The sequence below is a fragment of the Mixophyes fleayi genome, chromosome 1 (assembly GCF_038048845.1).
Source record: "Mixophyes fleayi isolate aMixFle1 chromosome 1, aMixFle1.hap1, whole genome shotgun sequence".
NCBI lineage: Eukaryota > Metazoa > Chordata > Amphibia > Anura > Limnodynastidae > Mixophyes > Mixophyes fleayi.
Genome location: NC_134402.1, coordinates 210286305 through 210291879, shown reverse-complemented (window position 1 = coordinate 210291879; position 5575 = coordinate 210286305). Strand labels below are relative to the sequence as shown.

General features: G+C 37.4%; 1 pseudogene; it reads right to left on the bottom strand.

Annotated features, from left to right (window-relative positions):
* Nucleotides 1–705: 705 nt before the first annotated feature.
* LOC142144274 (E3 SUMO-protein ligase KIAA1586-like) lies at nt 706–3221 on the bottom strand (annotated as a pseudogene).
* Between the last annotated feature and the right edge of the window lie 2354 nt (nt 3222–5575).

Sequence of the window (5575 nt, the reverse complement as noted above, 5' to 3'; positions counted from 1 at the left end):
AAGTGACTTTTTTATTTTTCAAGTGTATTTTTTACTCTATTAGTTTGTAAAGGAATTTTTTTTTTTTAAAGAAACCTGTTTTTTTTATTTGCAAACACATTTTTGAAATAAAATACCCCAGCATGTACTACACAGAGGGAGTACTTAAATAGTATTAGTTTACCCCAAAGCACGGTCTAGCAGCATTTGGCTGACTAAATCCTCATATTTGTAGGTTAAAAAAACTTTGCTTTTTTACCCCCCTCAGCCACACATAGTCCAAATGATAATGTGTATTCAAAAGATAAAAAGTGCATCCTGAAGCAGGTAGCATAGGATCAAAGTAACATGGGTATGTGGTCGCACACAGGTGGCACTCATTATCTATTTATTTGTGACAAAATTAGTCCAAAGATAGATATGGTGCACTCTCAATAATTTTAAGCATAGAGCATATAGAGAGAGAAAAGAGAAAACATAAGAGGCACTCCAGTCCCTTATCAGTAAAATCCATGTATGAATAAAACTTGACTTTTATTGTATACATTTAAAAATGCGAAATATTAAAAAGTGGTAAATTGTGTCTATGTATTGTGTTAAAACGAACACCCGACAACAGTACAGGGAAAAAGAAATTCCTTGTTAAGACATCAAGAGAAAATTCCCTTCATTATTAATCTCCTAATAGGATATCAAAATCTCTTTATGTAGTATATACTGATACAACTAATCTCCAAAGTAGTTCTGAAAGATAAAGAGGTGATCTCAATAAACATCAATTGCTGTATAGTATAAATTTAACTGAATCACATCTCGCAGTCTAAAAACCTATATTATAGATTTCTCTGATAAATATATATAAAGCGCTGTATAACTTTATCTTGAATATATCATCACTACCAGTGGTGGGATTCAAAAAAATTAACAACAGGTTCTATGTCCTAATGACCATTTTAACTATACCAAAAGATAAACCGAAAGGTAGTCTAACAATTCACGCATTAAATACTGCAATAAGAACAGTAAAAGAGGTAAAAACAACTAGATTATGTATAACGTAAGTTTTAAATATTAAATACCTCATAAACAGTTAGTGAAGTTATTTCCATATTGCTGTTTGATTGGCGTCCTCACTTGCAATTTTCTTTGCTTTTATCCGAGCATCATCAGCTGTGTGATTTACCCTTAACCATCTTTGCACTGTAGGAGTAGGATTCCATTCCTTCAGCGGTAGGCCGATAAGACCGATAATCATAATGTTTGATATATTGGAAACAGTTAGCCGACTTCTCTTCTCAGAACATATAATGTTCATCTTTGAAAAACCCCTTTCTGCTTCTGCTGAACTTACAGCAATTGTTCTGACAATATTTCTAGCTCTTTGAACACTTTCAGGAATTGAATAGTTCTCGTTGCTTTTTAACACATTTTCCACAAAATCTCGATACTCATTAATCTCAATTTGGTAATTGAAAAATGTATTAAATACATGCAATTGCTCTTCAGCTGCTTTCCATGGAACTATTACTTCTTCAATATTCCAGTAATCTGGCTCCAAAAACTTGAGAAATTGTAATGCATTACTATCATCAAATTGGCTACAACTTGCTTTTAAATGGCCACAATCCATTAATCTTTTTTTAAAATTCGTTACAATGCCTTGTAAGAGTGTTTTCCGAGGAAGGCCAACAAACCGATGATTTTCTACAAAATCGATTTTTTTGTAGCTTTCTGAAGTAATTAATTCATTAACCTTTTTTTCTTTTTCAAGCATTTCAAATGCTTTAATAGATCGAATCACAAGCTTTTCAGCCTTTATTATGTCGGTATTTCTTGCTTGCAGTGCATTGGAAAGCAGAGAAATTTCGTTTAAAGTATCATAATGCCAAATCAGTTAAAAAAAATATATTTTTAAGACGGGTAGCCATACCCAAGTACTTGGCATTTGAAGAAAAATAGTGATGTAGTGCAGGATAAGCGCGCCACACAGCTAGGGTTGACCTTAAACTACAGGCAGCCCATCTTGGTCCCAAAATTCTACCAATCTTAATAATTTCAATTCCAAGTTGTTCGGATATTTTGGTAAGTTCAATCTGGTTCTTATTGGATTGATGAAAAATAGTATATATCTTATCAAGGAATATTTTGAAATGATTTACTTGCTTTATTTCCTTTATTGAGTCATCTAAAACAAGTTGGAGGCGATGGTTTAAACAGTGCCATATTATTATGTTTGGGAAATCTTTTGTGATCCTAGTGCTCACTCCAGATTTTCGCCCAAGCATAACACTTGCACCATCAGAGCAAAATCCGATTAAATTTTTTTGTAAGTAGTTCTTGCTAAGCCCAATTTTATGTAAGCTTTCCAGAACTGAAGAACATATTGTCTCTGCATCTTGTTTTTCCAATTCAACTAGCTCAACAAAAATTGTTGGAGATGAAACTGAGTCCTCAACTTTTAAGAACAGTATTATAACTGGTTTGCAAGATATAGTTGAAGCTTCATCAATAATCAAACATATTTTCTTATCTTTTGCAGTAATTTTACTAAATATTTCTTTTTTAATTTCCTTGGCAATGAAATCTACTATTTTCACAGCAGTTTTACGTGAATGCAATCCTATTCCCATATCTAATCCATTTTTCATTTGCAGTTCGATCTCATCTTCTATGTCTGAAAATGGTTTACATCTTTTTGTCAGGCTGTAAATTGTATTAAATACTCTACAAGTAGTACTGAAATATTTTTTATTCATTGTATCTACTACGTTTGTTATAGTATCCTGCTCACGTATTTTGAAGTTGTCTTTACAAATGTTATGAGCCTTTGATGAAAAATGTTCTTTCATTTTTTTCCTTAGAGAAGCTTGTTGTACCATTCTGTTTTTCCCTGATGCCTCAATCTGAAAACCTTTCCACTCTTTTGACACATGAACACTTTTCTCTTTTATGAAATCATATTTCGCACAATACTCACAACCTAACTTTTTGTTACAAATTCCCAGGCCTTCATATTTTTCTTTAAAATTTTTATATTGTTGCACTGACCAGCATTCCGGAAGACTGTCTGCAATATTGGAGTTGTTGTGATTTTCTATTTCAATTGACGTGCTGCTTTCTTCACACTGGATTGGTTGTGCTAGTGACTGTGTTGAACCTTCCAAGGGCAATTCTGATACAACAGCAGAATCTGACTTTGTTTTCTTATTGAAAAAATCTCTCAAAGTATGTTGCCTTTTCATCCTTGTTTCAAGGGCTACATAAAAAACATTAAAAAAAATTGTATATAATAACATTTATTTATGGACATGGAAGTAGAAGCATACATCTCAGCCTCACTCTAAGTACAGAAGTCATGTTCACATGGCAGCATGAAGAATCTTCATCATACTACTGCGCCATTTTGATTCCCCCCTCCACCACTACAGGCTAATTAAAATGGCTCCTCTCCTCTCTGGCCAGCCCTCAGCCAGCCCATCAACCAGCCCAGCCATACTGACAGCCCCTGAGCTAACCTTCTCCTCCTCAGCAAGCTAGCAGCAGCCTTCAGCCGTCCTTCCGCTTTCTTGCCACATTAAACACTGCAGTGAAAATAATGTGCCTCAAAGCAAAGGTGTTAGTCTCGTTATATATATTTACAAAGAAAATAACAATAAGCTCTCATGTTGATAAAAGGAAAACAGTGCAATCCGTTACTTACATATAAGTTTAGTAGATTCCAATTCCGCCTGTTGTCACCACAACGAAGACTACCGCACTGCGTGTCCAAACTTTACACCTTCCAAGTTTTTTCACAGTAGCGGTGTGCCCCAAGTTCTATTCAAATATGAAGGCGAGTGTACTCCTCACTGTTTAGCCCTCTTTCCGCCTCATAACCAAGCAGACGTATGTAGGTTGAAAGATTCCAATTCTGTTCACTGTCACCTCGCGGGAACCATCAAAAACGTATAGTGGTCAAATTAACCTCCAGAGATACCTGTAATAGCGCAGTATCCCAAATGCTGTTGCAGTGTAAAACAAGTGGTCTCCTCGTTAGTCACGCTCCTTCCTCTCACAGATTGAGTAGACAGATGGATCTTGAATAAAATAACTTTATTTTACATACAGATAAGTTTACACGCTGTCATCAAAGTAAAAAACTGTTTAAAATGTCAAGTGCCAAAGTATCAAATGATAGCGGACCTCTGTCGTTGTCGTTGAGAGGGTCACCCAGGTCACGTTCCCAAGCAAACTCATGGGGATCATAGAAGGGCCTGGTCAGGGTAGTGAGTTCAGAATAGATAGTGGAGATAAGACTGGGCGTGATGCTCGGCGTAGGCACAGTGCCTCAATGGCGGTGAGAGGACGGGAGGTCAAGAGAGATTTAACCATTGCATGTAGTTTATGTATCTGTAGGTACTGGTAGAATGTCCAGGTGGAAAGCCCAATTGCTGCTTGGATGTCAGAGACTTGAGGGAACATGATGCTATGGGAGAGATCGTCTAGGTATTATTGTGTATGCCAGGGAGAAAAGGCAGCTGGTAGCAAGCCTGGTGGGAATTATTAAAAAAAAGAGACTACCAGGGTTGGTGCGGAGAAAGGACAAACAGTCTGGAGGCAGAATGCCAGATAGCCAGGGAGTGCGAAACCGCCACTCCCTGGGAGCCAGAGAAGGGAAGCAGGGATAAGCAGACCCATGCCCTCAGCCTTGAGGGGAACCCATACTCTAGATGAAGGACCGTTCCACAAGACACATTGAGCAAGTTGGGCTGAGAGGTAATATCGTTTAAAATTTGGAATGCCCAGGCCACCGCCCTGGGAAGACCTCTGGAGAACCTGAAGCCGACCTACCCGCCCAGATGAATTTGGATGTTTCATGCTGGAGAAATTTAAATACATATAGAAGTATACAGATGGTGAGGGTTTGAAAGAGATATAAAAGCCGTGGGAGAATATTAATTTTAACTGCATTAATACGGCCTATCCAGTAAATTAATTGATGACACCAAGAAGCAAGGGGCTAGATTTACTATCGGGCGTGATGCATGGTGGCTTGAAGCATTGCAAACAGCCGGATTTACTAATGGGCGCATTTCATCTTCAATTTGATGTCACGGCGGGATGTAATGCTCAAAGCCGCTGGCGGCTTTGAATAGAACATGGCGCTTTTGCTTTAAATGACGGCGCTTTCGTGTGAAGGCGGTTTTTTTGAAAATTACACCTGTCTCATGGCCTGTTACTATTGGCTATTTTCAAAGTCCGGAGATTTGACATCACAAGCCCTATATAAACCACTGGCCTGCCACTTTTTCTTTGATAGGGGTTTGAGGAGTTTTGTGAGAGGAGTTTGGAGGATTGTGGTTTGGTGACAGTTGGTGAGAGTTGGAGTTTGGTGGAGCGATATCTGATTGAAGTGTGAGTAGTCCTGTGGTATTTTTCTGTTTTGTACATTTATTTTCTCATTTATTTTCTGTCTTGTATTTTTTGTATTTGATTTGTCCTTTGTCTGTGTTACTTGTGTGTGACTGTGTTGAGAGTGTCTGTAGTTAGTGTAGTTTGTCCTTTGTGTTTGTAAGTCTTTCTGTGTTTTGTGTGGTTCACATTTATTTGTGAACAT